Source organism: Gossypium arboreum, chromosome 8 (genome assembly GCF_025698485.1).
Source record: "Gossypium arboreum isolate Shixiya-1 chromosome 8, ASM2569848v2, whole genome shotgun sequence".
Lineage (NCBI taxonomy): Eukaryota > Viridiplantae > Streptophyta > Magnoliopsida > Malvales > Malvaceae > Gossypium > Gossypium arboreum.
This window is the reverse complement of record NC_069077.1, coordinates 125,159,284-125,170,672: the sequence shown is the minus strand read 5'-3', so window position 1 is coordinate 125,170,672 and position 11,389 is coordinate 125,159,284. Positions and strand designations below refer to the sequence as shown.

Genomic DNA, 11,389 nt, shown 5'->3' with positions numbered 1-11,389 from the left:
GGGTATTTGAACTAAACATTTTGAATTATGGCATGTATAGTAGACTTAGTTATTTTGTTACGTTTCATAATTGTCTAGGTTTTAAAATATTAATTATAGTATTTGACTGATTATTTTGTACGAAGCCTTTGAAATTGGCTAATATTATTAAAGGCATATGTTATAATGATTTATGATCTAATTGTATGCCATATTTTTGTCTTGGTTTTATTTAATGGTATGTACTATGATTCGGTAATACCTCGTACCCTGTTCCGGCGACGGATAAGGGTAAGAGGTGTTACACTGTGTTCGAATCCCTACGCAAGTGAAGGAGTTTATTTTGCTTGTTTGGCTGAAAGAGTTCCGATTGTATTGAAATACTGAGAGTGGGGGTTAGTGGGAGAAAAATATGGGATTTGGGGGTTGTTATCAAAAAGGGATATCTTTTCTTTTTGCAAAATTTTCTCCTTCCTCCTAAGAAAACTGATGTTGGTATCTAGTTCCTCTGTCGTTTCCCTTTCCTTTTCTTCCTTTTGGTTTTGATTCATTTTTGCTGGCCATCACACCTCTATTTTTATTATTCTTTCTTTCGTTGCACGTTCACGTAAGCGGAGCTCTGCTTTCGGTAACTTGTGTTTTTCCAATGATTGATTGGGGTTACTGTTGTATTTGGGCAGCAACAAATCAAGAAGCTCGAGATTCTACTCCTGCAGGATAGTAGTTAATCGACCGGAGTGTTTGGGGTAAGCAGTAGTGCTTCATTTGAGTTGTAGCCAATTTTGGGTTTCGGTTTAACCATGTATTAAGATTGATTCTGAGTGTCGGTATGTCGATTTTTAGGTTTTGGAGTGTTCGTGTTTGTAGTAGCATTAAAATCATACCACGTGTGTACCTGAAACGCAGAAAAATGAGATTCGACGACAGCCAAAAAACTCCACCGTTGACGCCACACGGCCGTGTGGTAGGCTGTGTGTGACAACACAGTCGTGTGATCGACAAAGGCCAGGTCGTGCTCAAGACATGACCGTGTGATGGCCAGAGTATAGACGTGTGAGCCACACAGGCTAGGCCAAATTGGGTGTATGGGCCCACACGAATACGCCACACAAGCGTGTGGTATCTGGGCTAGGCCACATGACCCACATGAGCAAGGCCAATTTAGATATGTGGGCCCACACGGGCAAATCACACAGGTGTGTGGGCCCATTTATCTGAATTTTTCTCTAGGGTTGCATGAGTCGTCCCAAACGACTGTGGGCCTACTGTAGGGTTGGTGATAAACCATAAATTATACATGTTTAATGCATTTTGTGGATGATTTCTTATTAGAATTGGTGAATTTGATGCTCCTAATACTTTAATTTCATGTTTTATACTTAGGAGAGCATAGGAGAGCGAAAGGAACAAGAAATGGGCCAAAAACGAAAAAAATGGGCCAAAGTACGAAATCAACACGGCCTGAACCTCCTCACACGGGCAGACCACACGGCCGTGTCAATTTGGTAGGCTCGAGCATGGCCTGAAGTAATCGAACACGAGCGTGTGCCACGGGCGTGTCCCTGCCGAGCCCAAGTTGAGTCCAATTCGAAAAAGGCTAAAATTGAGGGCTTCTAGGCATTCCAAAGCCTATAAATACACCCTAGAGAATGAAGAAAAAGGAGACGGAGAATAGAGAGTAAGGAATTACTCCAAGGAAGTCGATTGATCCATCTCAGAAGCCGGATTCATCATCAAGACTGAAGATCTCTCCTCGATTTCCCTTCAGGAGTTTTGGGTTTTCTTTATGTTTTGTATTCTTTATTCTTCTGAGATGTTTTCTTATTTAGTTATGAACTAAAACCCCTAAATACCTAAGGGGAATGAAACCTAAGATGAATCTTGTTATTATTTTCTGAATCGTATGATAAATATTTAACTTATTCTTAATTATGTGTTCTTAATTCTTGTTTTGATATTCCAGGATACTAATTCAAGACATGCTCTTATTCAGACGAGGAATAGACCCTGTCTAAGAGTACATTTGTCATAATTAAGTGGAGTTGATTGCGCGCCTAGACATAGGGTGACAAGATTTTTTCGGATTAGGGTAAAACCTGATAAGGGGATCCATAGATCGAGTTAATGCAACTTTAGAGTGTTAATTAGAGAAAAGCCTCGATTATTCAATCTAGGAATTAGACGTTATTAGTCTTGAATAGGGATAATAACATAACTTAGGGATCTCTTCGGAACAAGTTGAATGAATAAATTGTCCGATTCGGAGCCAGAATAACAAGTAAATTCTAGGTGGATTTTTCCTTAGGTATTGTTTTAAGTCAATCGATTTTTTTCAAAAGCAATTCCCCAATTATTTTCTCTATGTGTTCTTAGTTTAGATAATTAGTTAATTAAAACAAAACCTCTTTATTCTTAGGCTAGATAATAAAAAGACAGTCATTACTAGTACTTTTAGTTCCTTTGAGTTCAACAATCCGGTCTTGCTAAAACTATACTACTGTTTGATAGGTACACTTGCCTACATCGCAATAATAGTTAGTTTAAGAACGAGTAATTATAAATATTTAAAACCTATCATGAAATAACGCGATCAAGTTTTTGGCGCCGTTGCTGGGGATCTAAGATATTAGGAACACTCAATTTTTATTACTTTAGCCATTTATTTTTCTTGCAATTTAATTTAATTTAATTTTTATTATTTATTAAGCTACTCTTTTTTTCTCTTGGCAGGTTTTTATAGTTTATGACTAGAAGATACCCGTCGGGACCATTACTTTTTTACGAAGAAATTGATCGTACAGTTCGTAGAAACCAAAGAGAAATAAGGAGTAGCTTAAGATACACGGAGAACGAGCAAGAAGACGATACTCAACCCCCAACCAAAGAGATGGTTGAAAACCAAGGCAATCAGCTACCTCCTGCAATTGCGGTTAATCAAAATCCTGCTCCACGCACTATGTATGATTATGCTAAACCTTCTTTAACAGGAACTGAATCAAGCATAGTTAGACCTGCTGTAGCTACAAATACTTTTGATTAAAATCTAACACTATTCAAATGATACAACAAATTTTCCAGTTTGATGGTTTGCAGGATTCCAACCAACGCTCATTTAGCCAACTTCTTAGAACTATGCGATACATTTAAAATTAATGACATTTCTGATGATGTCATACATCTTCGGTTGTTTCCCTTTTCATTGATGAACAAAGCTAAACAGTGGTTGAACTCGTTACCACGAGGGTCAATTACTACTTGGGAACAAATGACCGAAAAAATTTACTAAAATATTTTTCGCCGGATAAAATGGCTAAATTACGTAATGATATCTCTTCTTTTGTGCAGATGGATTTAGAAACACTCTACGATGCATGGGAAAGATACAAGGACCTTCTGAGAAGGTGCCCTCACCATGGGTTACCGCTTTGGCTCCAAGTACAAACATTTCACAATGGTCTGAATCCTTCGACTCGGTAAATGGTTGACGCAGCGGCAGACGGAACCATCAACAATAAAACATCGGAAGATGCCAATGAGTTTATAGAGGAGATGTCACTGAATAACTATCAGTGGTAAGTCATGAGGACAAAGCCAACGAAAATAGCCGGTGTTTATAACGTCGATTTGGTCACCATGCTGTCAAATCAGGTAGAACTCTTGAATAAAAAGATTGATGGTTTTCTTAGTTCTTCACAGGTTCACCCAGTAATGTAGTGCGAAGCAAGTAGCGGTGGAACAAACCATTCGGAATACCAACCTTATGGCCACAGCATGAATAACGAACAATTAAACTACATGGGTAATAATCCTCGACCTCAAAACAATCCATATAGTAACACTTATAATGCAGGTTGGAGGAACCACCCCAATTTCTCGTGGGGCTGTCAAGGAAATGAAAGACCACAACATCCTCCGGGCTACCAACAACCACCCTACCATCAGGAAAAGAAGCCAAACCTTGAATAGATACTCTTAAAGTTTATATCAGTGTTAGAAACCTGTTTTCAGAACACCGAGACAGCACTTAAAAATCAACAAGCGTTGATCTAAGGACTCAAAACTCAGATAGGCCAGCTATCCAAACTGATCTCGGAAAGACCACTAGGAAGTTTACTTAGTAACACCAAATCAAAAGAGCATGTCAAAGCAGTTACACTAAGGAGTGGGAAAGTGTTATCGGAATCTGAAAAGAAGTTAGCACAAGAAGCCGTGGAAAGCGAAAGGAGGGAAGAAAAACCCTAAAATAGTAACAAACCAGTGCCGGAGGAATATAAACCACCAGTTCTATATCCAGCAAAATTGAAAAAAGATAGCATTGATGCACAATTCAGTAAGTTTCTTGAACTTTTTAAGCAATTACATATCAACTTACCTTTTGTCGAAGCCATCTCGCAGATGCCTACATACGCAAAATTTTTGAAGGAGCTTCTAACAAATAAAAGGAAGTTCGAGGACTTATCTACAATAGAACTCAATGAGGAGTGCTCAGCCATACTCCAAAACAAGCTGCCAACCAAACTGAAAGATCCAGGAAGTTTTACTATCCCTTGCTTAATTGGTAGCCTGAATATTGAAAAAGCACTAGCTGATTTAAGCTCTAGCATTAATTTGATGCCATATAAAATGTTCAAACAACTTAGTCTTGGGGAACTTAAACCTACTAGGATGAGTATTCAATTAGCTATAGATCTGTTAAATACCCTAGGGGTATTATAGAAGATGTACTCGTAAAAGTAGATAAATTCATATTCACTGTTGATTTTGTTGTGCTTGACATAGATGAAGATGTGGAAGTACCCTTAATTTTAGGGCGCCTATTTTTAGCCACTGCTAGGGCTGTAATCGATGTGGGTGACGGTAAATTGGTACTTAGAGTGGGTGACGAGGAGATTATCTTTAAAATTTACGATGCTATGAGATTCTCTAAGGAACAGGATGATTCATGTTATTTTATTGACTCTATTGATCATATTACTCAAGATTCTTTTCAGGAAATTGTACAAAAGGAGACGACGGAATCGTATCCAGCTCAAGGCGAGGAGACAGGTGAGGAACCTAATGACCATTCGTCAAGACAAGTAGAATATGAGGGCATTAAGATAAATGATGAACTTAAGCAAAAACCCTCTATTGAGGAGCCTCCCAAACTGGAACTTAAACAATTACCAAACCACTTAGAATACGCATTTCTTGAAAAATAATTCTACATTACCAGTTATTATTGCTTCTAACTTGCAACCCAAGGAGAAAAAGGAATTAATCCAAGTATTAAAAGAACATAAAATGGCCATAGCTTGGAAAATTTTTGACATTAAAGGAATCAGCCCTTCTTTTTGCACCCACAAAATTTTGACGGAAGATGAATACAAACCATGTGTGCAAGCTCAAAGACGTCTGAACCCTAACATGAAGGAAATTGTAAAAGCCAAGGTAATTAAACTTCTAGATGCTGGAATTATTTATCCTATTTCTGACAGTTCTTGGGTAAGTCCAGTGCAGGTTGTCCCTAAGAAAGGAGGCATGACGGTTGTGACCAACGAGAAGAATGAATTAATCCCAACAAGAACAGTCACAGGGTGGAGAGTTTGCATAGACTATAGGAAATTGAATGATGCCCCAAGAAAAGATCACTTCCCCTTGCCATTCATTGACCAAATGTTAGAAAGATTATCCAGACACATGTATTACTGCTTTCTAGATGGACTCTCAGGTTACTTCCAAATCCCAATAGCTCCTGAAGATCAAGAAAAAATGACATTCACATGCCCATATGGTACGTTCGCTTATCGTAGAATGCCTTTTGGATTATGTAATGCTCCTGCCACTTTTCAACGCTGTATGATGGCTATATTCGACGAACTCGTGGAAGATATCATGGAAGTATTTATGGATGATTTTTCGGTATTTGATAACTCTTTCCATCTCTACCTTAAAAATTTAAAGCGAGTTTTAATAAGATGTGAGGAAAAAAACCTTGTGCTTAACTGGGAGAAATGTCACTTCATGGTTCAAGAAGGTATTGTATCAGGGTATAAAATTCTAGTAAAGGGATTGAGGTGGATAAATCTAAAATAGAAACAATCGAAAAATTACCACCTCCTAGTTCGGTTAAGGCTATTAGAAGATTTTTAGAACATACTGGTTTTTATAGAAGATTTGTTAAGGATTTTTCTAAAATAGCTAAGCCTTTGACTAAATTGCTACAAAAAGATATACCTTTTAACTTCGATCAGGAATGTTTAGAAGCATTTAATACTTTAAAGGATAAATTAATTAATGTTCCAATCATAATTGCACTTGATTGGAACTTACCATTTGAACTAATGTATGATGCGAGTGACTTTGCAGTAGGTACAGTATTGGGACAGCGAAGAGACAAGCATTTTCAACCTACCTATTATGCCAGCAAAACCTTAACGACTGCACAAGAAAACTATACTATTACGGAAAAAGAGTTGCTAGCTGTGGTTTTTGTATTTGATAAATTTTGATCATATCTCATATTGTCTAAAGTTGTTGTTTACACCGATCATTCCGCCCTTCACTACCTTTTTAACTAAAACTGATGCAAAACCTCGACTCATTGGATGGATTCTCCTATTGCAGGAATTTGACTTGGAGATTCAAGATAAGAAAGGAGCTGAAAATCTCGCGGCTGATCATCTGTCCAGGCTCGGGAAATCCAATACCAGAGAACTAGATGACGTTGAAATAAATGATTCATTTTCTAAAGAACAATTTTTCGCTATATCTTGGTTTGCAGACATCGCTAATTTTTTAGCTACTAACATTATCCTAAAAGGATTAACACACTAACAAAAGAAGCGATTCTTTAATGATGTGAAAACCTACTTTTGGGACGACCCATTTCTGTTTCGCAGATGTGCAGATCAAGTCATCAGAAGATGCGTTACAGGATCAAAAACATCAAAAATATTGGAACATTGCCACTCAGGGCCAACCGGAGGACACTATAGTGGAACTAAGACCGCACAAAAAATACTTGAATCAGGTTTTTATTGGCCTTCGTTATTCAAAGATGCTATCAGGTATGTTACTTAATGTGACAAATGCCAACGGACAGGTAACATATCTAAATGTGATGAAATACCTCAAAACTATATGCTTTCATGTGAAATATTTGACGTTTGGGGTATCGATTTCATGGGCCCATTTCCCAGTTCATTTGGGAATAAATACATCTTAGTAGTAGTTGACTACATATCCAAATGGGTAGAAGCCCAAGCTCTACCTACTAATGATGCTAGAGTGGTAGTACGTTTCCTAAAAAAACTCTTCTTGAGATTCAGAACACCTAGAGCCATTATCAGTGACAGGGGCACTCATTTTTGTAATACCCAATTTGAAAAAACCCTTAAGAAATGCGGAGTTCATCATAGAACAGCCACCCCATACCATCCTCAAACTAATGGACAAGTTGAAGTAGCAAACCGAGAAATCAAACGGATCCTTGAAAAAATAGTAGAATCAAACAGAAAAGACTAGGCAATGAAAGTAGACGATGCCTTATGGGCTTACAGAACTGCTTTCAAGACTCCCATAGGGACATCACCTTACAAACTTGTTTATGAAAAAATTTGTCATCTACCATTGGAACTAGAGCATAAAGCTTTTTGGGCTATTAAATTTCTAAACCTTGATCCCAAACTTGCAGGAAAAAACAGGTTGATGCAGCTGAACGAGCTTGATGAATGGCGAGCCAATGCATACGAAAATTCACGCCTATACAAGGAAGCAACAAAGCGGCGCTATGACATTCGTTTAAAGCAACGAAAACAATTTGAAGTTGGAGATCTCGTCTTACTATACAACTCAAGACTCAAATTGTTTCCTGGGAAACTAAAATCATGATGGGAGAAGCGAACCACATCACACATGGTCGTGTAACATGATCACATAGCCACAAGGCCTATGCAGACGGACGTACCAGAAGGCCGTGTGATGACATCTTAATTCGCGACAAACACGGCCGAGCCGTGGAGCACACGGGCGTGTGCCCCAGCCGTGCCATTTGAAGAATTAGAATAATCCTTTTATTTTCCTCCCATTAAGTTTTTAAGATTCATTTCTTTCCCTTTTAAACACGGCTTATCTTTGTGACTACTATCAGCTTATTCCCTTCACTCTCTTTTTATCATTCAGAATCGTGCTTGACATCCAGATTTATTTCCAATACTCGATCTCACCAATCCAAGAATAACGTCCATTCTTAATACAGGAAGTTCCACTTCTCCCCCTCTTTTATTCTTATACTTTAATATATATCTTTGTACATTGAGGGCAATGTACATCTCAAGTGTGGGGGCGGCATTCATGTCATTATTAGAAAAATCCTTGAATGGTTGCCTTGTTCTCTTGAAAAGCTCTCATATCATATTTAGGATAAATTTTAATTGATTTATGATTTTGATTGATATATCTTGAATTAAAACATAGACCTTTATGCATTGATTGTTTAAACTTTAAGACATTAGAGAATCAAGCATGATGAGTTGATTTTTAAGAATTTAAAATTATAGGTTATTTCCCCAAGTCTAGGTATTACTTTGAATTAGAATTCACGAGTCTAAACATCAAAAAGCCATAATTTTTGTGATATTTTTGAGCCTTTTGAGCATCTATTAATCCTTTCATGCTCACTTTTATTATTGCTTTGAGTGTGTCAGTATTGAACTGTTATTCTAGAACTTGCTTGATTATGCATGTCGAGACCACACCATTTGATTTGATATATAAAAATGATTAAGGAACTTAGGATTAACCCACTCATGCCATGAAAAGCCTACTTCCACGATTAACCCCTAGTAAACCCCCTTGAGCCTAACAAGTCATTCCTTGTATTAACCTCAATATTAACCCTTAACCCATTATTGTTGAAATCCCCAAAATTAATCCCTATTTTTGTCGAGATTTGAGTTGAATGGATTGCTGAACTATGTTTTGTTCTTAATAGTTAGTCTATATTATTTTAACTTGTTCTTAAAAAAAAAACATGTATACACATTAGTAGTTATCTTCTGTTTGTAAGCTTCAAAAGTTAAATTTCATAGTCTGAGAAGAAGCTCTGTTGTACGCAAGTAATGATTAACTCTTTTTCTAGTTAAGTAATTTTTCAATTCAATCTCGATTCTAACCCTTTCTTTCAGCTTGTGACCACACCCCCTAACCAAGCCTCACTACAACCTTCTAAAGACATTTTGGTTGATGTATCATCTTAAATTATAGTGGTGGAGATTTGATTTTCACGCAAGCCTATAGTAATGACTTTTCATTATTGACTGTTGAGTGCTTCATTTATTATCCTTAAACACCTCGAGTGATTTGAGTGAATCGTTAGTGAGGATGTGAAACTCTGTGATATTCTGAATCAAAGATAATTACTTAAATGAGGGGAGACACCTATGTTTGCATGATTAAAATGCTCAACTTGGAATGTTTGAAACTTTTATGTTCTTTTAGTTGAATTCTCAATGTATGATTACTTATGGATTAATGTGAGATATTATCGATAGGAATTATAAGTTAAAAAGAATTTATTTTGATTATGAGTTGAGAATTTTTCTTGAGGACAAGCAAATGCTTAAGTGTGGGGGTATTTGATAAACCATAAATTATACATATTTTTACCCCATGTTTAATGCATTTTATGGATGATTTCTCATTAGAATTGGTGAATTTGATGCTCTTAATGCTTTAATTTCATGTTTTATACTTAGAAGAGCATAGGAGAGCGAAACGAACGAGAAACAGGCAAAAAACAGAGAAAATGGGCCAAAGTATGAAATCAACACAGCCTGGACCTCCTCACACGGGCAGACCACACAGCCGTGTCAATTTGGTAGGCTCGAACACAACCTGAAGCCGATTGATCCATCTCAGAAGCCGGATTCATCATCAAGACTAAAGATCGCTCCTCAATTTCCCTTCAGGAGTTTTGGGTTTTCTTTATGTTTTTATCCTTTATTCTTCTGAGATTTTTTCTTATTTAGTTATGAAGTAAAACCCCTAAATACTTAAGGGGAATGAAACCTAAGACGAATCTTGTTATTATGTTCTGAATCGTATGATAAATATTTAACTTGTTCTTAATTATGTGTTCTTAATTCTTGTTTTGATATCCCAGGATCCTGATTCAAGATATGCTCTTATTCAGAGGAGGAATAGACCCTGTCTAAGAGTACATTTGTCATAATTAAGCGGAGTTGATTGCGCGCCAAAACATAGGGTGACAAGATTTTGCTGGATTAGGGTGAAACCTAATAAGGGGATCTATAGATCGAGTTAATGCAACCCTAGAGTGTTAATTAGAGAAAAGTCTCGGTTATTCAATCTAGGGATTAGACGTTATTAGTCTTGAATAGGGATAATAACATAACTTAGGGATCTCTACGGAACAAGTTGAACGAATAAATCGTCCGATTCGAAGCCAAAATAACAAGTAAAGTCTAGGTGGATTTTTCCTTAGGTATTGTCTTAAGTCAATCGATTTTTCCCAAAAGCAATTCCCAAATTATTTTCTCTGTGCGTTCTTAGTTTAGATAATTAGTTAATTAAAATAAAACCTCTTTATTCTTAGGCTAGATAATAAAAAGACAGTCATTACTAGTACTTTTAGTTCCTTTGGGTTCGACAATTCAGTCTTACTAAAACTATACTACTGTTCGATAGGTACACTTGCCTACATCGCAATAATATTTAGTTTAAGAACGAGTAATTATAAATATTTAAAACCTATCACGAAATAACGCGATCAGTCGGTAAGGGCTAATTAAACCCTAAATTGTATGAACTGTCTATTTTATATTCTGATTTGATTAAAATTCTGATGCATGTCTACTTGCACTATTGCTTGCTATCTGTATATGGTCATAAGTATGTGAGCATGTTAGATTATTTTTCTGTACTTGTATATTTCTGTATCTGATATTGGGGTTGGGATGACATATATTGGAAGAAGTGTTCTAAAAGGCACTTTACGCCTATTATATGGCAACATAACTGCATTATATCTGTTATATGTTACATCAGTACTATATGGTGTGTAAGGATGGGTAGGTGTTTTAAACCCCACATGGTATGTAGGGATGGTCGGAGATGATGTGTAGAGGATGGGGGTAGGATTCTGATTCTGATTTGTATATTTGTATCTGTAATAGGCTTAGGCCCGAATCTATATCTGACCGATTCTATTTTACTGTATGTGTGTGTATGCTTAATTCTGTAAGGTTACACACTGAGTTTACGTAAACTCACTCTTTTCTGTCTGATCTGTACAGGTAATCTACATAGTTAAGCGGATCGGCGCAGCGGGGGACTCGATGGTGACCACCTGTCATGTACCATTTTCGTTTTGGTTTTACTTTAAATTTTTTATTCCTTTCTGGGTATT

The 11,389-nt window shown here is 36.8% G+C and overlaps 1 non-coding gene across 1 annotated transcript; it reads right to left on the bottom strand.

Moving 5' to 3' along the window:
- Nucleotides 1–3,291: 3,291 nt before the first annotated feature.
- Nucleotides 3,292–3,398, bottom strand: LOC128280353 (small nucleolar RNA R71). Its single transcript, XR_008270533.1, has one exon. It is a non-coding gene; the product is annotated as a small nucleolar RNA R71 (small nucleolar RNA).
- Nucleotides 3,399–11,389: the final 7,991 nt, after the last annotated feature.